General features: G+C 45.9%; 1 protein-coding gene across 2 annotated transcripts in view; it reads left to right on the top strand.

Moving 5' to 3' along the window:
• Positions 1 to 12,665, top strand: part of SOBP (sine oculis binding protein homolog) — a 115,780-nt gene extending 103,115 nt beyond the window's left edge. For both annotated transcript variants that reach the window (XM_065681112.1, XM_065681111.1), the window contains one exon: positions 12,578 to 12,665. The gene's annotated coding sequence lies outside the window, so the exon portion shown is untranslated. The remainder of the gene's footprint in view (positions 1 to 12,577) is intronic.
• Positions 12,666 to 24,394: the final 11,729 nt, after the last annotated feature.

Here is a 24,394-nt window from a genome sequence, read left to right as displayed (position 1 = left end):
TTATTAAATTTTAGGAGAGCCATGGTTAACCCTTCCTCTCCTACCTGTTCAAACACCCCGTAGCTGTGGTTTGCTTCAAGCCAGTGCTAAGAAAGAGGCTTGCACATTTGTGTACTGACATGGTACTTAAAGACAGGCTCGTTCTTAGCATCTATTTATGCTTGTCTGGACCATCCTGGCTGCAGTAATGCCACCTCTCTGAGGTCCCAGTCCCAAGAGGGCTTTAGCATCATTCAGAGCCAAAGCCCTAAAACATCAGAGGGAGTTCTGGCTTCACTGAATTGTGTATTTTTGCCCGTTGACATGATTATATATGACATCATTTCACGGGTAGTATTTGACAGAAAAAGTGGGCACACTGAACAAGCTGCATTGAAAAGGCAAGAATCACTCACTGTCCTCAGCTTTTTGTGTTCTCTAAATGTCAATAACTGCCACTGTGGTTATCCTCAGGAATAACCATTTTCCTATTCACCAAGAGTTGTATGTATTCCTTTGTCCCAGCGTAAGGATTGCCTTACCGAAAAGTTTTCAGGTTGTCAGGCAAGATTAATCTGACTCAATATAGACATCTGGAATGAAGACACAGCTGAGCTAATTGTCTAAATTCTCTTTAAAATCAACCTACAGAAGCAGGCACTTCAAAGAGACAGCTGAGCTCATCCTGAAGTCAACAACTAAGACAGCTCAGACAAATTGTGCCCTAGGAATGCCTATTTCTCCCTGCTGTGAAGGAAACTTAGTGTGACTGGCACAGACATGGATGTCCCCACAGACACTGTAAGTTAAAAAGCCCAGCCTGGGTGTCTGCCATGCCTCTGGGGTTTGTGCAGTAGCATAGTATGGCACGGTGATGGTTATTAGTCAGTCTGTATTCGTCCCCTCCTTTCTTCACAAGAAAAGATGTAGCCTCTGTGAGGAAGAGAAGTGAGACCAGGATCCTTGTGTGCTTCAATGGAAAGAGGATACCCAAAATACTCTGCAGAAATAAACAGCATGATAACCATCTCATTCCAGTGGGTACCACAGTGAAATGCGAACAGGTTTTGAGCCTTTCAAGGCACGCACGAGTGGTTTGTGCAGCTCTGATGATTGATTTGAGGTGAGGACTCTTTGGTTTTATGCAGACCCTCCCCCTTTTGCTAGTGCTGGTCATAGGCAGTCTAGGGCAGCAAGAAGGCCGCTTAGATTTCTGGCCTCCCAGCAGTCTGTCTGTGATGACTGCACAGGGCTCAGAGCCTGCCTGTCTGTACAGAGCGGATGAGTAGAGGAAGCAAGAGGCAATAAGCAGGGGAGCAGAGCATCAGCGCAGCCTCTTGCACCGCAGCCCTGACCTCAGCTGTGCCCATGAGTTCCTCATGTCCAGGCCTGGGGAAGAGCAAAGGTAAATCCTAGCTCCTTTGGCAGTCTGGTTGTAGGGAGGATTCCTCATGGGAGACTCCCAGCTCCTCAGAAATTATAATAAAATACAAACATGGTAGGAGCTGGACTAATAATTGTGTTGACTTGGGCCCTTGGAGGTTTGTATTGATTGCACCGGCCACGCTAACCCGGGAGACAGAAAAGTCCATGGAATTGTCTTTTTCTCTCTTGCTCCCCACCTACCCTAATTGGAAAATCTGAACATATTGCCCTAACATGCAACTTTTCCTGGGTTTTATTTCCCATAAAATTGTATGAAAAGAAGGAAATTAGCCAAATATTTTTACGCTAGAGTTCTGGACAGACAGATTGAATTTGTGTAATAGCAGCATGGGCTCTCTAAAAACGAATCAATGCAAGCATGACCTTTTCAGGCAAGTCGCCAAACTCTGGATTATTTAATGTACCAATTACTTGATTATTGGAAGTGCTAATCAGCAACATAATCCTTGATGTTAAAGTTTAGTCTCTCCATCAGGATGTGGACTGTCAAGCTGTTCTAGCTTGATGCAGTTGGAAGAACCAGTAAAAGGTGCCTCTGTGCCAAAGTCCTACAATGATAAAGGAATGAAGCTAGGAAGAATATTCTGTTGAGTGTTATTTTTTCAAGTTTGAGCAACACGAGTTTCTAAAATTAGCAGAGTTAGTGTTGACTGTCTACATGCTTTATGTCCAGGTGGGATCAGTTTTAACCCTCCAGTTCTGGTGTCAAGATTTCCTAAAGCAAATAAATGAAAACACTAGGGTCTGCTTGGATTTAACATGACAGTTATCATAAACTAAATTAGAAAACTAAGTGGCACATGCTAAACTCACAACTAGCTTCTGTTCACTAATCCTGTGTTGGGGGCAGAGGGGTAAGAAAAGGAAGGAGTTTCTCTGCTTGTGTCAGCAGAATTTCTCCAGAAGTAATGGAAGTAGTAGGAGTATGGCCACCTACAGAGCCAACCTGTAAGTCCTGGGGTCAGCATCTGCTGAGTTATAGGCCCAAACCTCCAGCTGTCTAGTCCATACATTGTAGTTGTAAAAATGTACAACATGCAGAATGCTCCAGTTCAGAGCAGAAGTAATATATATCCCACTGCGAGCTCCCCTGCCCATAATGGTCCAGCACAAAATTTCCTGCTCTGGTCAGGATTCCTGAAGCAAGGGGCATAGCTATTAACCTCCCTTTCTGCCTTAGGAGTTTTTATCGCTCCCCTGTCACTGTAGCATCTATCTACCAGCATCTTACCCTGCCCTGTTTCCCATGGTCAGGACAAAATTTGGCCATAAAGGTATACTTGAAAACAGATTTTCGATATTGAAACACGTTTTTATGCTAGTCATCTTCGCTGACACAGTACTATGGGCCAGAGGCTTCGCTAATTTTAACTGGATATAGTTCCACTGGTGCTAAACTAATTTAAATCAGCGGAATAACTGGACTCATACACTTAACACCTACTCTTCAGGTTCAGAAGTTTTCCTTCACCTGGCTCCTCAGGAGCCTACAGAAATTTTCCATTTCTCCAAAGAGGGAGAGGAGAGGCCGCTAACACCACAAAGCCTTAAACGCATTTGCTTGGAATGGAAGCTTTGCCCTTGAGAGCTGCCTGGCTCTAGCAGTGTGATCTTACATTTCAAAATTGCCTGTGTAGCTTCTCAGATAGATACATTAAATCAGAAAAGGGATTTCCCAGGGAAAAAAAAGGGCTCTCAAAATGGTGAAGTATAAAATGACATACTTCCAGGGTAGCTTTCAGCTCCCACATCTTGCTGCCGGGGTGTGGGAGTGCTAACTTCCTTCTCAGTGGCAGTAAATAGCAGGCTTGTGGTACACTGCCATCAATTGCTGCATACTCTTTGAATCAAAGGAACAAGTGCTGGTTTCTGGTAGGTTCCTCCTGCTTTTCTGTAAAACCTTTTAGGGCATATGTTTCAAATATGATGTCCGATTCTTGAACCCAATTTAGAAAACAATTTCACCTGGTCTGATTTACAGAGGTAGTGAGCATCTAGGCCTGTTGGCAAACAAAACACATGGCCAGAACTTCAGCGGGTAAAAAATGGCATAACTCAATTGACTGAAATCTGCAGACCTTGCAGCTCCTGGAGACTGTAGCCTACCTGTCAGCTCCCAGGGTCTGGGACCACTGACTTCAGAGATGTTTTTGGTGCTTACTTGCCCTTACTAGTTGTAATTGTCTTGTGAAATGAAAATTATTTGAACTGAAATAAGCATGTAATCCGTGCCATTCCCTAAGCCAGTACCACCCACATTCATACTGAAATGAGTTTCTCGCAATTCTTTGCCAGGCTTTAAAGACTGACCAGGCACTTTCATACATACAAGGCTGAATACTCCTCTTATTTAAGTTGGTGCAAATCAGATTGGGCTGCACTCAAAAGTGTAAAGTGTGAAACAGGCACAGGGGAGAGTAGCTCTCCATCTCTCTGTTCTTGTGCTGTCGAGCTACCAAAGGAAAGTTTATGAGGGAAGAAAAGCACAACTCATGATTAAATACAGACTCCCTAACAACAAAGACCATAGTAAACCAGAGCAGTAAACCAGAGCAGTAAACCAGACAAGGGTTTACAAACCCTTGTAAAAACATCATCTGAGACAATGGTTGCCATTACATCCAGAGGCTGAGATGCTGTACGGTATGTGTCTGATTGCTGCTGAAATCTGATAAGGAGCTAAGCACCTAATAACCTTCGTGAAGCTTGAACCTGAAACAATCATAGCCAACTTCAGTGCAGAACGGTGAGATCTGAACAACTGTTAGGAGTTTATAAACTATTTCTCAGTATTAGGAGCAACACTTGAAAGTGGGTCAGAAAGAAGCAAAACACTTTCGGAGACTGTGGTTGTGAAAAATATGGACATACTCAAGCAGTGAGCAATAGATTTTAAGATAAAATTAAGTTCTTTCTAAAAAAGCAGGGGGAGATTCAAGCAAAGCAGAAGCAAAGCTGTTTGAGCAAGAAATCACGAGGAAATCAGACTGTGACCAGCAAGCCTTTCAGAAGCACTTTTTGTTTCCAGATTACCTGCTGAGTCTCTCCTGTCTATTTTTAGGTCTATTTTTATAGAGCAAAACAGGCAATTTAAGCACATTCCTGGGTGCCTCCATCAGTTGAATTCCCATGGCTGAGACCTACTAATCACTACCTTACTTACGCTATTCTGATAACGAGCTGCATTTCACTCCCAGGACCAGAGGTTGTGTTTAGAAGCATGTGTGATCATCCTGTGAGAACTGTGAGTCAGAGTAACCTCTGACATTCTGCAGAACCCTCCACTATTCGACATTTTCTTCTACCATGAAAAAATTACAGCTAATTAAATATCTGGGTTTGATCCTGTGCAGTACTGTGCACACTCAGCGCTCAGTGCCTCTAATGCAAGTTGAAAGCTCTCAGCACATTACAGATGAGGTCCTGCTTCTGACTCATCTGCATGGCTTTACTTCCCCAGACACGATTTTGGTATTTGAAGAGATTGGTATTCCTGTACAACATGTGTCTCAATTTGTAATGGTATCCTCCCTGCAGCTGGCTCGCTTTTCCAAGGGTTCCTGAAACATTACTGTCTTAAATTCAAGCCAACCTACAATAACAAATTATCTAGAGGCACAGAGGCTGAACTGTGTTTGTTGAGAGGACGTTCCCATTCTCTGCTGCACTCCATCTTCCCAGTTTCAGACTTTCAGGCTGTGTAATGTAATCATCTTCTATGGAAGCACACATTTCCCCCCCCCCCAAAAAAAAAAAAAAAATCTCTTATAAAAATAGGGGTTTTAGGAATTGGGTAGTGCAGAGAGAAATAACTATCAAGTTCCAGCCTCTCTGGAAAGATCTGCATCCCATCATCAGCCGATTGATATTGAAACCTATGGTTAGAGCAATTTTCATCTATTTATTTGGGGTCCACGTGGTTAAATGTAAAACTTTGTGTTGCCTGCTTATGCTCCAAATATTTATAAGCTTTCATGAACCACTTGTGCTGCCACTTCTAAGTTGCTTATTCAAAAGGAGGGGGAAAAGAACCCTTTCCCACAGGAATTCAACTGAGAGATGCTTGAGTATGAGTAGAAAAGGAAAGATATGTGATGAAGTCACTGAAAGCTTAAATTCTGACCCTAAATTTCAAATAGCAATTAATATGCCAGTTCAGTTTTATTTGAAAGAGTTTACCCATTATTGCTGAAAAAGTTATCTTGGTGGTAAAAATATTGTTTCTTTTTTCTTGAAGTGGGAGGGAAGGTGGGAAATAGAGAAAATCTGTAACAATGGTGTCCAGCAGTGCTGCGGATAAAGGATTTGTTCTAAGCTTCCTGGCACTGAGGTCTATGCCAGGTCTCACCTGCTTGCTCCTTATGCGTTCTGGTTGGGGTTTTTCTGCTCCTCTCCCCCAGTATAATCTACCTGACAGTTTGGCCACCTGAGCATGCCCCCTTGCCTTTGGATGAGTCTGCATCTGCTCTTCCTTAGGCTGAAACGAACCAGGATGGGGGCTGGAAAAACAAGGGAGGGAAACACCATGGGGCCAGTAGAAGGCATACAGACCTGCATGCTTATGGATGGAGGGGTTGTTTGTGGGAAAATGTGAAAATGTTGATTGCATCCTGATATGGGATGCTGAAATTTTCACCAAAAGAGTCAGTGCTACTTCTGGGGGGAGGGGGGAGAAATTATTATAATTGTTGCTGTTATTGTTGTCATGTTATTGTGGCCCACAATAGCATTTCAGATTAAAAGCCAGGACCAGGTGAGGAGGAGGACTCCCACAGGGAGGTACAGGCTGCCCCTCCAAGAGATCGCCATCCTCACCATTCACTCTCCTCCACAATGCTGCCCACAGTTATACTGCCTTGTTCTGGCTATTTAGCTAGTTTTACTGAAGAGATGAGCTTGGATAAGAAAATTGAGAAGCACCTCAGAATAGCCAAGAAGCCTAGTGGTTTGGGCCCACAGGAGGCTGCTGAAATTCAAGTTGAAGCTTCTATTTTTATTCAGACAAAATCAGAGGCTTAAAGAAGGGTTATCACATCACAGTGGTTGCCTGTTTTCAGGAAAGAAGAGTAGAAACTAACTGGATTTGGTTTTCTTTCTGTTTTAGTTTGTATATTTTGGGGATTTTTTGGTTGGATGGTTGGGTTTGGGGTTTTTGTTTGTTTGCTTGCTTGCTTGTTTGTATTGTTTTGCAAAGTTTCAGCTTTATCCTGGTGCAGAATAGGAGAACTGGATGAAAATTTGGCTGGATTTTTTGAAAGGAAAGATCGTATCTTCTTTCACATCTGCACAAGAAGCATCAGTGGGAAAAGCAAACTATTTACAGGTGTGCCAAAAAGCTGGTGCTGCACCAACTGTAAGGCAATGGACTGTCTAGTTGTTGTGGAGATATACCTGGTTATCCCACTGTAAAGCAGGATCTGGCCCAGGCAAGCTCTGAGGTCTGCCACAGGGGACATGGCCAGGAGCTACAGCTGAGATTAGAAGTCCAGAACTGTGATGGCATTTTCCTCTTTGCATTATTTGCATGCATACCTCAAAATGCCCCAAAATGTAATCCAGAGACCACCTATCAGTGAAAACCTGGAGAAAGATGGTGCCATGGGGCTAGGTAGGAGAGCCTGATTGATAGGGGGTTTATCTTTATTTCAGATAGATAGATTGAAAGTGAAGGGGAGTTTGAACTCGATGAGCAATAGTTCTATAAAAGGTTAAACCATGAGAAACTTCACTGAAATGGTGAAACATTATATGAAGAGAATAGTTAGAGAGATTCTGTGAAGATGGCTACTTCGAAAAGTAGAAAGTGGTAGTGGGGAAGGAAGGATGACAACAACAACAGAGAAACCTGACAGCAGCACCGATGCTAAAATCTGGTGAACTGAGCCCAAATCTTCATTTTAGCCTACCAAGATTGATCTCCTCTGCCTTCCTCCAAGGTTGGTGGATAGAGAGGCTCTTCCTGCATGTTTCAGAGCACCAAATGCAGTGCCTGCTCTGGAGCACCCCTGGGTGTGGGGAGGAGAATGAGTTCCCCCGGGTTAAAGTCATGAGACCCTACCTCTGCTCTGCCCGTGCCACAAGAAGGGAAAAGGACAAAGCAGTGCAATTCACTGGGGAGCTGCTTCCACAAAAAGCTTGACAGTGATGGGAACATGAGGAAATGCAAATTTGAAAAGCTGCATGGGTTCCTGTTTGTTTCCTGGTGGCAGATGTTTGGCCCAGGAGAATCCAAACCTGAAGGGGAGAGGAGGTGCCGCCTCTCCTCGGTATGTGCAGAACAAGTTGCATGGTGAAGTTGCGTTGCTCTTTTGTGGTACAGGGTGGGAATTACAGCAGCCCAGTCCATTCTCCCCAGGTATGTGGCAGCTGTCTGCTGAATTTAGGGAATGCTGTTTCCACTGGCTATAAAGAAGAGCTGCATGCTTACCCAGGCCAAGACTGTACCCCTGTTTTGGGGGATAGGACTGTCTGTAAGGAAATGTATAACAGAGGGATGAGACTCCTTTTCCCTTTGCCTTATGCTCTATCCCTACCACAGAGCCTGACTGGAACAAACCAGTCAAGAGCAGAGTCTGCTGTTAGATAGCTGGGGTTTGAATGATTGTCATCCTTTTTGAAAGAGGTAGAGAGGGCTTCATTTCTGTCTCACTTCTCTTCAGTGAAGAGAACTGGCTACCTGGTAAATCCAGGAGTGCAGAACCCACATCTTGGTGACTTACAGTGGTGATTCCTTTCCTGCGTCTTTCTAACAGGTAATTTTCCCTTGGGCCATGCAGGAGCATGAAGAAGGGCCTGGAACTCTGTTTCTACCATTTGCGTACTGCGTAACAAGGTCACGATGACATACATCCCTGTTCCTAGCTTCACTAGCTCGTTTTAGGTCTCAGTTTAGCATACATTGAATGAGCATAGTGAGAGACGGTACTAAATGTACCAGCAAGGGTCCAAACACAGTTGTAAAGTGGTGAAATTTCCCCAAAGGCTGTTCCAAGAATAGATGCAGGGAAGCAGGAAACAGCACACAGCAGACCTTCTGCCTTCCAGTTCATGTTTCTCCCTTAAGGTACTTCCCTGACTACAAGGCAACTGGATACGATTGCAAGCATGGCCTCTGGTGCATCCCTGCAACAATTCAGGCACAAAGTTAGGGGTGATTAGGCTGTCCCTACCACTTCTTCTGCCTAGGCATAAAAGGAGGGCAAATCCCAAGCCCTTCCCCAGTGCACTCTTTAAAGTCACAGTGTCTGCTCAGATTACAGCTCACATTTCAGTACGCAGGAGAGCCTGAGTTGCATATCTGACCCAAAGTTGAGAAGGATCTATAGTTTACAAGACCAGAGCAGAAAGAAAACACCACCTTCAAAATCAAGGGTTCATGCTTAAGGACCCTGATTGTTCTCCCATTCGTGCTAACGGCGTCTTGCAATGTGGCATCCCCATCATCAAGTATTCAAAGGGGAAGGTTTTAATGAAGAAGCTTGGACTGCTTGAAGAATTGCTGAAATAAATAAATAAATTAATAAATTACAGACCATTACAAGCAACAGATGATTCCAGAGTGTTTCCAGGGCTGAGCTTGCTCCCATGCTGACTTTAGCTGCGCTCCTGTGGTTTATCTTCAGAGTAGTTTCCCTGAGAAAATAACTGCAGTGCCTTTACTCTAGGGCCATGCATGTCCCAGATGAACTAGGCTTCTTTTAGCACATCAGCATTCATTGTCTGGGTGAATTAAGTGCTGTGCTAAATGACGGAAACTCTGCCATGCCAGCCCACATCAACAGTTGCCCCAGCCTTCTCCACCCAGTCTCTCATCTTTTTCTGAACAATAAGATACGTATCTGGAGACAGAAATGATCAATGGAGCACAGAATGGGGAAGCAACCATGGAAAAAACTGTGTGTGTCTGTGTGCATGCATGTGCCCAAAGCAATGTCAATGACATGGCCCCTTTGAGGAGGTAGGACGTGTCTGGGGAGGGCACTGGGTAGAAGCAGCTATTCCTGGCAGCTGTCAGTGCCTGCAGGAGTGTGTTGCCACTGTGGCAACACTTGGCTTATGGGGCAGAGCTGGGAGCAGCCATACAAGCATCGGTGCTTGGGTATGGGGGAGCGGGAGAAGGAAATGCCCCCAGAGCTGAGCTGCCCAGCTCCTCAAGTGTGGAGGCATGTAGTGAGGAGTAGTTCCTGCGATTGGCAGGGCCAAGCTCCCCACCCCACCAGTCCCAGGGCTGTGCAGGATGAAGGGCTGTAGGTCTGTAGTGGCACCTGGAAAGAGCTGGCTAGCTGCAGAAAGGGAGGAGGGAACTTGCTGGGGAGGCATTGCCCTAGCTGCCAGTCTGTTCTGATGAGCAAGCATTTAAATCCTCACGTGTCGGGGCATAAACCAAAGAGGAAGCTCTGCCTTGGTGCAGCCTGTGTCATAGCTGCCCATTGCTGAGGTTATGACTAACAGCCACAGACGGCATCAGTGCTGCTGTCACCTACTGTTCAGGGGAACACTGTGTCACCATCGAGCCTGCACAGATGAGCCTCAAAGTTACCTGCTTGAGCTGAGTCATCATCCAGTTGAGTTATTCTCCTTTCCCTGCCCTGCAAGGACAGTAGGGCACAAATGAACATACCTACTTGTTCTCTTTCTGTCATCTTTTCCATGCTGCCTCCTGGGGTTGGAACTACAGCCTACCTCTGACTGCTAGGTGATCTTCCACCCCAGGATCAGCCCAGCTCTGCTTAGCTTTGGAAAGCAGGCAACACCCAGTGTGCTTACCTCAGTGCAACTCACGTAAGCTCAGCTCCATGGCTTTATGCTCATGAAAATTCTTCTGTGGCTGATGCATTTTTTGTGTCTGATCAGCAACATTTGATGTGTGTTGAGGACAAGTTCACCTGGGGTGAAGAGCATATGTCACTCTCCTGAAAACTAATTTGTTTTTTGGGGGAGATATAAATAGCTGACTTTATTGTGCTGGTCATGCATGCTAGTGTTGGCACGAGGTGTGTAACATCTATCTGTGAAGTGGTGATGACCAGTGTGTTCTCATTTCTTTATAGAACTTTGCATGCTATGCCTGATATGAGCTTTTATTTTGTCACTTGATTGCTACAAAGATGCATTCATCAAACACAATTACTGCCATATGAGCCAATCACCATGGAAGGTCCTTCTCTCCAATCTGCATACTCTGTTACACTGAATCTATCTGCAGTAAAGGATAATAGACAGGACTTACAAAGCCAGCTGACTGCTCCAGGCAGAGAGCTAGTGAACTTTATGCCCTTCCTCCCAAATCGTTTATCAGCTGGTGCTATGCCGTGCCATTTGCGACTGATTAGTGAGGGATGGAAATCTGTTTCCGTTGATGTATAGAAAGAGAGGAGGAGGCAAAATTCCTAAAGCACAGAATGAGGTTTCATAGAGACATTACAGGTTTTATTTTCTCTGCTGGCCTTTTTAGTTAATCTCAGAGCAAGATTTCAAGCCAAGAAGTGACAGAAAGCAGTTGTATACTTAATGGAGAGTACTCAGTAGGTGGATACCTCCCAGTTCTCAGTTCTTGTCCACAGCGCTCTGTACACACAAAGCTGCTCAGTCCTGCTGGGCACATTGCCTGAAAACCCAAATGCTGCTCCTTAACCTAGATACAGTGGTCCCCATGCTCTGGGAGTTTATGCTGGTCAATCTATTCAATATGCCTTCCAGTCTCTGCTTCGAGAAGGATGGAGGTTTGGCATGAGGATACAAGCACAGTGAAGAGGGAGATCGCAGAGGAGCCACTGTGAAGGGAAGATCATGGACCAGACTGAGAAAGAAAATGTGACCCAGAACAAAAATTAAGACCATAAGTACTTCAAAGTTTCAGTCAAAATCTGTAAGGGACAGCAGATCCCATCCAAGGAGGCACAGTCCAAAGCACACTGTGTTAGAACAGTCCCTGCTAGGCAGTCTACATGGCCAGTTGACAAGGGAAGCAAGCACATGAGGCCATGGTGTATCACCCAGTAGCCCCTCGATAAACTAAGGTTTCAGGAGCTTATAACCAGTGGGATGTTGTTAGCTGCATTAGACTGATAAGGTGATCTGGGTTTTCAAAAACATGAGTCCAGAGTTTTTCGTGACCTTGGCCTTTGTCGTGACCACTGACAAAAGCTCACCTTATTTTAGGGGAGCTATCATGCAGCTTCCTGGAGGGCTCACATCAATAAAGCTGTGTTTGCTCCTAGTATTGTTCACCCAGTCAAAGCACCTGTGGGCTCCAGAAGGGAGTTGTCTGAATATGTCCTGTGGAATGCATCCCTTTTGTGTCCTAAAAAAGGAGAAAAGAAAGAAAACAACAGCAGTCAGAACATCCGTTTGGATAACAGGGGAAAATGGACCTGGAGATGAGGACCAGGATAGAAAAAAGAGAAGAACTGGAAAGTTAAATTCTTTGCCTAATTCTGTGATCTGGTCTAACAGGAGCTGGAGGGGTTTGTTCTCATCTCACACATTGTCCATGGAAATGTTTGTGTTCAAGACATCAGATCTTGGTAGCAGTTCATCTAAGTGAGAGTAATGCCTAGCTCTTCTTTGGGTTCTAAAATGCCTTTATTTGAATTCTGTTTGTCATGCTAGCCAGTGTCAGTCCTATGCTCTGATGGTTATGATCCCCTGCCACACTAGCCCCATGCAGTGAGGTGTCTCTGGGGAGCCCTGGCATTCCCTGTCCTATCCCCATCCCAGGTGCTGGGGGATCCTGGTCCAAATGCTTCTCCTTCTCTGACTCTTCTTTCCCACCTATGTGATGTAGAGAGCAGTACATCCCATCTCTGTAAAGCACACTGAGTTCAAGGGTGAAGGGTACTGTATAATTGCAAGGTATCGTTATTCACCCATGCTCTGTAGGATGAAAGGCGCTCTATGAAACCCAGAGAATGGACTATTATTATATCGGTTTCCAACTTTTTATCACAGGAATTCCTCCATCTCCCTCTCCAGCAGCCTCAGAGGCTGCATGTACCAGTTGCCTTGTGGTACGAGGGGCAGCCAAGGCCGAAGCAGTGGGCTGGTGTCTCAGTGTGAAGCTGTGTGCGATGTGAGCTCAGGCGCTGCCCAGCCCGCCTGCAGTGAGTCTCCCATCACTCGCCCTGACCACCTCTGCTTGTCTGCTTTGCAGGAACGCTCGCCGACAGGGTACCTTGCATGGAGAAAGGGAGCAGAGCAAACCACGTCACTCCACCGAATGACACCAGCTGGTCCGCTCACCACCCCCTCTGGCTAAAAGTCCAGCATTGAAAGCAGCTTCCTGTCACGAAGCCCCTCCGAGGAAGCCTCGGTCCCACGGGTGCCTTTGACCCAGAAGACAGCACATCATGGACCCACACAGTGTGCTCAGCATTCCTGCAACCACCCCTCTTCTCCTCCAAGGAACGCTTTTTGCCTCTTGGTTTCTTGCTGGGGGGGATTTTCACCCTGGTTTCAAAAACCACACGGACCAACATAGGTACTTTTCCCTCTCTGACTTCAAAGTTCAGATATTTGAGACTGGACAATGACACAGATTTTTTTTCTTTTTTTTTTTTTCTTTTTTTTTTTTTTTCCTTTGAAAAACTGCTGTGGTTTTGCTGCTACACTAAGAATCGTGATTTGCATTGTATGGTTTTGGACCTATTCAAGTTTTGATGGGGGAAAGGGGTAATACTGGAGTAGCAACGCTTCAGAGTCATCTCTGTCCTACCCATGATGCACTTTTAAATGAAGAGTTAGAATATTTTATTGGCTAATATACTTTCCTTGTTATTTTTTACAAAGGCCACCTTTATCCTTTCTAATGCCATATTTTCAGTGTTACACTTTTATGGCTTTTAATTTTTGATTTGACAGATGTAAGAAGCAGCATGAATAGTTTATACTGTGGTTTTTCAGAGACTGAATGCCAAGAGAACTCAGTAAATGTTTATTCTTCTCAGCTTTCTCTTTAAATTCCCCTAAATAGTGCCCCATTTGGGAACAGAGCAAGAGTGTTGAACTAAAGACCAAAATTCCCTCAAGGTGTAAAATAATCTGAGGGGAATATTTGCTGGGCGTCACGAAAGACTTGGATGAAATTTCAACCCTGATGGTTTTCAGTGATCCAGGAAGGCAGTGAGACAATCTCTCCATATGCATAGCCCTTTCATGATAATTAGAATGGTATGGACAAACCAATGAAAACAAGGGTAAAGTGAGAAAGATCCCCCATGATTCTGTTTCACTGTTTGCTTTCTCCTGTCATGGTTAAGAGAAATGTGCAATTCGATCCTCAATCAGTGGGTGGAGGATAACAGGGTAGAATTTACTTGTGTGCACTTGTACAGTTGTAGCCAAGAGTCCAAAAGTACACTAGAGCATGTTATACTGGCACTGAATTGGTAAGAGAGTTGTGGAGTATCCCATTCTGACAAATAAAAAAAAAAAAAAAAAAAAAAAAAAAAAGGAAAGAAAAAGAAAAGAAAAACATACAAAAAAAACCACAAAAGAAAAAACCCACAAAAAAAATAACAAACAAAAAAATAAAAAAAAAATCAGATCACCTTGTGATTCAGTGTAACTGTTTACTAACTCGAATAAAGCAATTGTTCACTCTCGAGTGTTCAGAGTACACCTTTTCTATAAGGCTCCTGCGGGGAAGTGAGGAGCAGTGTGAAGGAGCAGTGTCTCTGCCCGTGTCGGTGGTGTTGGGAGCAGGGTAGCAGAGCCAGTTGAACCAGAGCCTTGTAGTGATGGTGCACTATGAGCACTATGTATATACTGTATTTCTATATTTTCCTTTGTACAGATTCACTTAAGTCAAGCTACTGTTTTACAGGTGCTCCTTATTTATTAGAGCTGTGAAAGCTTGGAAAACACACGGGCGAGTAAGCTCGCTTTTTAAAAAAACAAACAAACGAAAAAAAAACAACAAAAAAAAGAAAAAAAGGGAGGGGGGGAGGGGAACCCAGCAACTCCTGAGTCTGGGGAGAGAGCTCAAACTATGAAACATCTTCAAGAGAGCAAGAATCTGAAGCACCCTCAGTGTGCTCTGCTTTCCTTTTGGGCTTGCAACGCTTTTCTCTCTCCCTGACTGGTGTCAGATTTATTAAAACAAAATAAATCTCCAAGGAAAAAAAAATGCACTTAAACGTGCTGTTGTTTTATTATTCTTGTTTTAATCTTTTTTGCGCATGTGGTTATTCATTCCTCTACCTGCCTGGTCAGAGACCAAACAAAACTCAGCCTGAAGTCTCATGAAAATATGTATAAGTGTTCTTCTTGAAGGCTGTACCTATGTCCCTTCCATTTTCGCACTTCTCATGGTCTGCAGTGTTTAAGGCACGGGGAGGCGGGCAGCCCCACAGCACATGGCAGAGTTAGGTCCTGTCTGAGAGAAGAGCCCTGGACGGATGCACTAACTGCAGCTTCATTCATTTCATGGGGATCTGTGCAAGCGCGGTTAGCTCGTGCTTCATTTGGGGCTGTGTACAGAGCGTGTTTTGCCTGCCTTTCGTAAGGCTGGGGGTTTTCTATGCATGAACTCCCCCTGAAATGAAGCCTAGCTTCTTCAAAGCACCAAAATCCTCCCAAATGCCCCCAAAACTCTGCAACAGCAACAGATTTGCAGACCCTGAGCTATCTTGCACAATAGCTCTTGCTTCCCAGCCCTAGGCCAGCACTGCTGATGGAGGGGTTTGAAATGTCCGGTGAGCTCTGTAACTATTTGACTGATTCCATTAACCAGCCATGTAAGGCAAACAACAGCGTTAAGTGTGCCTGCTTGGAAGGGCATGTAGAGCAGAGCTTGTCTCCCTAGTAAACAGCTTGCTGCATCTCTATTTATTCATTTGAACTTGGCTGTAAAATGAAGGCCGTGTGTATTGATTTTGCTTTTGTCAATGGTCCAGAATTGTTAGCACACATTTTCACTCTTCTGAAAAACAACAGACTCTTTAAAGAAATCTTTCTCTCTCATGAACTGCTTTTTCCAGAAATGGAATCAGCTTGTCAAAAATCATCAGGACAGCAGAGGTAGAGAAAGCAATCCAGGCTGGAGGTGGCTTCACGCATTTCCAGTGCTCACAAACTTACCTAAGCTTTCTTGAAAATTTGCCCACCTTACACTTTCTTAACAGCTTACCCCAAAATTCACAATTGGAACAACTGCTTTGGACAGTTGAATCAGTTCATTGTTTGCTATTTTAAAAATATCTCCAGCTGCATATCTGGGGAGAAATATCCAAGTACACATAAACCTTCAGCAAAATGTAGACCAAATGGTACAATACATTATGCAAAAGAAACCTGCTTTATTTTTGAGGCCAAATCCATCCCTTGTACGATGCCAGCAAAATGAATGGGATTACACAAAGGATGTAAGAAGGTCCTTTGCAATTAATGGGAACCCAGCAAAGGCTTGCAAGAACAGTGCTTGCTTGCTGCTGACATTATTTATTACGCACTAAGACCTAATAGTCAAGCCAAGCTCTTTCCTGGAGAACTAGCCATCAAGAAGCCAGACAAAGAAAAGCCTGGTGCATTGGGAGATACACAGGAAGGTTCCTGCGTGCAACGGCAATCACTCCAGCTCTTGCACAAGTACAGTTTTGAGATGCAGAGGCTGTCTTCATGAACACAGAGAGTAAGCTTTGCCTTGGGTCTCTAAGCAGCCGGCCCTGCGCGCATCCCCTCACACAGCCAGGGCAGAGGGGGAGTTTGCTAAGATCATGCTGCACAGGTCCTTCTGTTGGCACTGAATTCTCGCTGTCAGCGGGAATTTTGCCCTTGTGACAGGGGGTCTGCGTGCTGAAAGCACTCTTCATTAATTGCCTCCTGTGTTGTCTTAGATGATTATGAGGGCTTCATTTTTTTAAGAACTACAACACATGTCCGTATTCGAGTGGCTCAATTCTGCGGACAAGAAGGTCCCTCAAAATGAAAGCATTTCATGCTTTTTCCTTGCTAAATGATAGAAATAAATTTGCTTTGTTCAAATAAGTGCTGTGCGCCAAATTTGTGAGGATGCTTATCCAAGTGAGATATCCCATTCTGAGGTCCATATTTGGACACCCGAATCAGCACTCAGCCAAACACATGCATGAGGCATTTCAGTGCCATTTGGAGTGTCCATATATAGAACTGGATGCCCTAACTTCATTGCCTTTGTTTTAAAAATAGGCCTGGAATATGTAAAGGCATCATTTAATAACAACATTCTGTGCTCAAACTAAGAACAAATCTGCTGGTGCTGGTACAGGTTGATTCCCCTGGAATTCCTCTGGATTTACAGAGGTATAACTTGGAAAAAAAATGGCCCCTTAAGTTGCTTTGCCTTCCACTCCTACCCAAAGCTGACTTGATGTTTGGGATCTTTAGGTTAGGGAAGGAGGTACTCAGGCATGTCTGTGCAGTATCCACACACATGCCTGCAGCAGAGGGAGAGAAATGGAGTCAGGAACTGAGTCGAACCTGCTTTGTATTGAACATAACTGCTCAGATATTTTGAAATGGGTAGAAGAGCTTTACATAAACTTGTAAACATTTTACTTGTTTATGTGGTACTGGGCAAGGAAATGCAATGCTACCTTAAGCAACATGGTATTTTCCACAAAGTGTAGGCTGAACCAGCAAAAATACAGCTGAACAGCAGCTCCTGGATGTTTTCTTCCAGCAACGGTGGGAGCATGGCCTTTCAGAGGTGCAATGGATGCTGGCTGCAGCTGCTGCAGCACCTCCAAGGGAGATGGGGTCTTTGACACAGCGGTGCTCCTCCAATTGTCATGTTGGCTAGTCAAGACCTGTTGGGACTTGAACTTCTATGACCCTGCGAAGAACTGACCCAGCCATGAGGCAAAAAAAGAGTAACTTAGGCTGCTGACAGTCTCTTTTTCTCAATGCTCACAGTTTCTTTTTCTCAAAGGTGTTCCCTGTTCTCTAAAGCATCACCTATCTACTGGAGCAGGTGAAGGTCCTAGCCACTTCACCCACTACTCTACTGAAGCAGTCTTCCAAGGACATATAAGCTCAGGACAGCCAGGTGCACTGACTAGGACCTTTCCTTAGAGATTATATTTGTTATTATTAGCCAATAGGATAGGGGAGGACAGAGGTGTGATTCCCACCTCTCATCAGGCCTGCTTTTTCTTTGAAAGACCTTGCTAGACATCTTTAGTAAAAGAAAAAGGCTTGAGGAAGAAATAATACTGCCTTCTTTTCCAGAAAAGCATCATGGTTCGGAGGCTTGCTGAGGGGCAAGAGAGGAGACTCGGCTTCATTCCCCTTCTTCAGCTGAAAGAATCAAGCCCACATAGGCTTACACAAAACAAGTTGTTGAGAGAAGCTCTTCACTCCTCATGGAAGAGACATGAATGCGATATCCACAGGGCTGAGAAGAGGAGCACAGCCCCAGAGTTACCTCTTGAGACTGTCATCTGGAACAAGGATACCTGCTTCCAACAAGGCTTCAGAGTTGCTGCAGTAAACACTGACCCATTACAGAGCCTGCCTCTGAAGCAAAGGGAGCCTTCCCTCAGCCAGCTCTCAGGGTCCACCTCAGCGTGTTGCAGCCCTGTGGTCCTCCATGCTGCCAGGGTCCCCAGCTGAGCAAGGCAGCGAGGGTGCGTGGATGGCCAAAGAGGTCTCTGGGGCCGCAGCACTGGTGGCATCACCTGGTCAGCTTTAGAGCAGGGAAGCGTGCCAGGCTGGTGGGATTGTACCAGCAGGCCTGCCCCACATTTGCTGTGTGGTGCTGGGTCTTCATATTACCTACCCTCTCCTTCTGGAGTACCTCAGGAGACGTGGTTTTCAGTTCTTGCCAAGGGAGATTGATTTATTGCCTCCCAATTGCTAGTGTGGTCTTTGGCATGACAGGCATTATGTGAAATGTAAAGTTTGGAGTGGGGGGACACAGCTCAGGAGCAGCCCACTATTTGGGTATAGGTACTTTTCTCAGCATAAGTCTAAGCAGGACCGCAGGCGCTGGAGCACGGCTGGATGCTGGGGAAAGCTGGCTGCTCCCTGCCTGCCAGAGAGGTCTGTCGAGATGATTTACAGGCAGGGTCAGGTAGAGGAGCTGACACAAACGGGTCAGAGGGGATGGGTGCCAGCCCACAGGCTTATTGTCAAGTCGACATGCAGGGAAGGAGGGGGGGAATGACTGAGCGTGAGTTGAATTCCTTAATAACGTGAATTATAAAATCATTTCCTGCGTTAGGGGTTAGGAAAGAGAGTGAAGGACCCGGAGATCTTCCAAACAGAAAACAGCTTTTGTTAAGGCTTTTGGCCTAAGGAGTTTGGGGGGGTGGGGTGGGAAGGGAAAGTGCTGGCACATTTTTGGCTGGAAGCCTCAGACAACATATTTTTTATTCTAGCCTTTATTTTTCAAAATAAAATCATGGCGAGGCAGCAACAAAGAGGGGGGAAGAGGGTGAAATTAGGGGGAACAGTACCCAAGTATTTCCCCCTTCTTTCTGTCCCTGCCATTAAACACACAGGGACTCCTTTATTATATACAGTAGCAGGATTAAGCCAGCAGCCCAAAGGCTAGGAATGCAATGAGATACTTTTATACTTATTGATCCTTTTCTTGTTTTTTTTCTTAGGGAGATTGTTTTCATGAAAGTTTAATTCACCTTTTTTAGCTTTTGAGTCTAACTGCCACACATTTTATCCCACTTCTTTGTGAAATGCTAAATCCATCGGTAGGTTTTAGTTTTCCTGGTGTAACTTTTCAGAAACTGTATATCTGCATAGCAACCCCACTGCAGGCAGCTTATGTCACGGTATCACATGTCAGAAAGATGAAAAGAACTCCAAATCTGAGCTGCTCCACAAACTTATGTCCCCCATTCTCGGGCATTTATCTTCTGTACTTAATACAAGTGTCAGGAAGGCAATCTCAAGGCCAGAGAGGTGCGAAGTTTTATCTCAGAAATGACAAAAAAAGGACAAAAAAAAGACACATGACCTCGGTTCAGCCTTGTGCGGACAATCAAATGAGAAACAAAGATTGTCTTTTTCCTCCTCTCCCTGCTCCCCTCCGGTCCCCACCTCCCCGTGTCCCTGTTGTCTGCTTCCAAATGCAACTTGAGCCTGGATCCTGAGCCTGGTGTCCAGATTAGAGATTGTTGACTCAGATTTAGTGGTGAAACTTGAGCCAGGCCCTGTTGATGGCATAGCCTTGAAGGAGCAGGTTTACTTAAAGCCAAAAGAGAGATTGCGTGTCAGTCCAGAGACTGCCTTTTCTTTATCACAAACTTCCTGATCGCCCCCTGCTTTAACAGTGTGTGTCGCGTCCCCCCCCACCATGTTCCCACTTTCAATTCCATCTATAGGGTGTCATAAATCAGGAAATTAGCAAGTGCGTAGCTGCCCTTTGCCACAGGCAGAGACAATGTGCTTGGTGTGTTTTTAACCAGTAGGTAGCACTTAACATAATCAATGGAGAGCTATGTGCAGAAAGGATGAAAAATTGGGTCTCAGTCTGACCCCTTACAGGGTATTTCTCATCACCAAGGCAAGCTGCTTTTATGAGAATATGACATGCCCTGGAAGCTTGCTCTCCATTTTGCAGGAGAGTCATTAAAAGAAATCATTACATGTTTTTTTTTGTTCCTTGGCACACACACTGCTTTTCCTTGGCTTCTGATTTCATCCATCTTTCAGGCGCTTCGTGCCTTTAGTAATTTATGTGCAAGATTTTTCCAAACCTCCAAATGTTTTTCCATTTGGCAAACTGTGGAAGCCTCCACAGAATGTAACTGTAGAGTTTTCTTGTACTTCAAAACATGAGCCCTGTTAGCACAAAGATGCATCTAATACTTGTAATCCTGTGCATAAAAGCTGTAAATTCATATAAGACAATCAAAGACATCGTTCCTTCTTGTGCGTCTTTACCAGCCCTGCTGCTGTAACCCCTTACTTGATACACAAAAGGAGAATTTGTCTATGAGCATTGTTGTTTTCTTTAACTATAGTTTTTGGAAGCTTTACTGTACCATATGGAGAACTATTTTATTCTATTGCTGGTAGCTTTCTCAATACTGGCTATAAATTAGATAATTTTCCTTGTGTCTGATAGCCACACGCTATCAGTCAGACACAGTTGCTCTCACAGGAAAATCCACGAGAATTTGATAGAAAGCGATAACCTTCCCACCATATAGAATTTAATGGAAAAATTCTATTCCCTACTCTAATACTTACAACAGTTGATTAAAGAAACCCCTTGTTTTTCACCCTCCATCAAGTACATGGGTTTGCAGACTGTTTTTTACAGAAGTCTCCTCACCTTGCTCCTGTCCATCCCCAGTTCTTATGAAAGGGACACGTGGTGGTGGATGCCCCAGCTGGGCTTTTCAAGGGCTCCCAAGGGGATCAGGCACTTGCACGCATTTCAGGGAGACTTGATGAGGTTGCCCAGTAGGATGAGCAAGGGCTCCAGAAGCAGTCAGGTTGGTGTGAGCGACAATCTGGGCTGCTGTGGCTTTCTTCAGGAATGCAAACCCAAGGGGAGATCATTAAATGTTTTTTTATAATGCAGCCCAAGAGTGACACCCCCGAAATGGCGGGGTATGTAACCACGAGAAAAGAGACCTTTCTTTGGCCCTCCATGCTCAGGCATTGAGGAACAGCAACAATATCTTTGCTCGTATTTGTTTATTTTCAAAATCCCCAAGTAGTTTACAAGGTTGCACTATAAAATACTTCCATTTGTTGGAAGTCCCAACTGGACTAACTTCCTGAACAAAGAGTCTGTTTTGCCAGCAGAAATGGGTCCAGATCAGGCCTAACGTATTATTTACACCAAGTTGTGCTCCATCTCTCCTTCTCAGCATGTACTACCCTGCTTGCCCTGGAAATAAACGCTCAGTGAGACTATAGAATAACTGGTTGGGTTAAGTTGCTTCAACAGTTCTTTACCCAGACTGCATCTAAACTGAATTTACATGGAAAGAACTATGCATGTTTCTCTTAAGAAAGGCCAGATCTTTTGTCAGCTAGTTCAAATCCAACAATTTCTCCAGTATCAGTCCGGGTCTACCCTGGCACAGGACAGAGGCAAATCAGAGCAGTGACAGGGACTTTGTTTTTAAAGAAATGAGGATGAACATTGAAAGCTTTGACAGTCCAGTGTTGCCTTCATTTCCATCTGTGTCAATCCAAAGTAACTAGAGGGAAGGGCCTGTGAAATTCTTCCAGCTGACACTGCTGTGATGGAGAACAGTTAGTTTTCATACATTGTTCTTCAGCCTGCCAAACTATGGTGACATTTCTGTGAGACACACATGACATCTACATTAATAGCAGAAGATGTCACTGGAATCCGGACTATTACATAGAATTTATTGCTATTATATCACTTTAAAATAAACTATTCCTGGACTAAATCAAATTAAGGTCACTTAATTTGATAGGCACAGTATAAGCATGTGGCACATTTTCTTCTTATAATTTACTTCCGTTACGTGACTCTAGATTTTTGTTTATCTTATTGAGTCGATAAAGTAACATGCTCAATTGTCAACATGCATTAAAAAATAATATCTCGTTGTCAAGGGGAAGAACGCGTGGGAAGCACCAAGGACAGTGGGACACAAGCATGCGCCTTGCCTGGTCTATTAAGCTGCAGCATTTTAGCGTTTCCACAGCTCTTTATTTTTACCTAGTTTTTATTTTTGACTGGCTGAGCGCTTTTCCTGCTCTCTCAAACTCCTCCGCATTGCATCCAGTTTGCTCTTCCAGAACTGATCGACTAGTACAGCAGGTCACCACCCCTGCTGAAATCAGCCAACAAGCCGACCATAACCCCAGCAGATGTTTGCAGTTTATAGGCCAAATGAGAGCCCCGCAGACCAGCGAAATACCAGCACCACAGATGTGGAACCTGGCCACTTGACGCGAGCAACACAAAGCCCTGTCCTGCCCAGCCGGGCTGGGACTTCCAGAGGAGCAGAAGGTCTGAGAGACTAATTAGCCTGCAGAGCCAACACGCTGGCCTACGCTCCATCATTTTGATGGGCGCAGAGTCCTTTAATGAAACGCTGCATGAGCAAAGTCAGATGAGGCCCTCTGTAACTTTACCTCTGAGTCTGGCAATCACCTGAGTTCATCATGTCCCCGAAATGTGCCAGCCGGCTCTGCCAGGCTCTGCCACTCACCCCAGCTGGGCCAGGGATGGCCAACCGGCCTCATTACCACAGCCCAAACTGTTCCTGCACTCTGAATGCAAAAATGGGGAGCTATAAATGTGACACCGGGGAGAAAAGTCTTTTCTGTTTCTTAGTTTAATTACAGATGCTGCTGGTGAGTAATGAAGAAAAGATGGACCAGCGGCTCTCAGCAGAGAGACCGAGGATGGCACAGCCAGTCCTCAACCAGGCTCTTTTGTTCCAAGCACACGTCCTTTCTCTGCTGAAAAAGCCACACTTTGTGCTTTCTGATCCTGACAGGATGGAGACAAGTATTCTTTGTGGTTAACGTTAGCTCTTGAGATCTCCACACCTTGCAGGACACCTTCAGTATGGACGGCCACCGGAGCAAGGTGCTGGCAAAGAAAAGCTAGGGGAAAACACAGCGTCATGAACACAGCTCCAGGCACAGAGACCTCAAACCCGTGTGCGTGTTGCTCCTGGTACAACACGCATTTTCCCTGGCAGTGGTTGGAGGGATGGTTTAGTGTGAGGTGCCCTGCCCATGGCAGGGGGGTTGGAACTACATGATTTCCGGGTCCTTTCCAACCCTAACTATTCTATGGTTCTATGTGCCATTTCCGATGTGAGTAATTATAAACCCAAACCGAGTATTTCGGTGTGACAGTGTGGGGCTGAGGGGAGGGCAGCAGCAGCGACGCTTTTCCAGGAAGTTCTCCAAGCGTGCTTCCGTCTGGAAAGGATGCGCCCGCTCCCAGCGCCGGGCCGGGCTCGGCGCCTGCTCGCCCGCCCGCCCCGCTCTGCGCCCGCACAGCCCCGACCTCCGGGCGCCGCCCGCCCCGGCGGCAACAACCGGCCTCGCTGCGGCGCCACCTGGCGGCGCACCGGCTGCGGGCGGGAGGCTTGCCGGGGCAGCGCAGGGGCAGGCAAGCGGCTGGTGACCGGGGGCAGCCCCGCGGCGAGCCCGCCGCCCGCAGCCCCACCCAACGGAAAGCCGCCGCCGCCGCCGCCTTTCTCTAGCCGCCGCCTGGGGCGAACATGCGGCCTGGCAGCCACAAGGTGTCAGCCGCGGGCCGGGCGCCGCTGGCCGCGCAGCCGGGTCTCTTAGGGCTTCCCGCGGCGGGAGCGGAGGCTGCCCGCTGTCCCGGGGACACCGGCCCTGGGTGCCTCCTCCTGCGGCGGATGCCCGCGGGGTGGGCGAGCGGATGGGTCGAAACCTTGCCGCGGCCCCTAGGGCCCCGCGCGGGCAGAAAATGGCCGCCCGGAGCCGCGGCCTGGCTGGGGTCAGGTCCGGGAGAAAGGTCGAAGTGCGACGCCCCCCCCCGAGCCGCATCTCCTCATGGAGCAGCAGATAGGGAGCAAAAGCTGTCCCAGCTCCTGCTGCTGGGGGACTCGTACGAGCTTTCAGACCTTGGCGGTGGGTGATGTCCTGAGCTCTGCAGGGGCCTGTGGAAAGTACAAGCACTGGGCTCAGGGTAGATCCTTGTTGCCAAAGAGCTTGTTCGCATCGAAGGCATTGAGGCTGCCTTCTTGTGCTGGGATTTTTGCTACAGGCTTCAAGGGATCTGATCCCTTCAGTAGGAATTAGAGACCTAAGCGTTGGCTGAGTGCGTATGATTCAGGGGCAGAAATGCTAGCACAACTCTTGGGGATCAGTGCTGCCCTGTTGTGAAAATGGCAGAGCGGGATCACTGGGTCGGGTGGCCCCGTTCAACGTAGTTTCACCGGCTTCTGTGGGCTACAGGGTTTTATACCTGATGCGAGCAGGTGAATCTTTTGCAGGACTGCTCCAATAGCACACTTGATCTCCACATGGATGATGATCCCTGCCA

Source organism: Lathamus discolor, chromosome 5 (assembly GCF_037157495.1).
Source record: "Lathamus discolor isolate bLatDis1 chromosome 5, bLatDis1.hap1, whole genome shotgun sequence".
NCBI lineage: Eukaryota > Metazoa > Chordata > Aves > Psittaciformes > Psittacidae > Lathamus > Lathamus discolor.
Note: the sequence above shows the minus strand (reverse complement) of the source record. Positions and strands in the feature narration are given on the sequence as shown.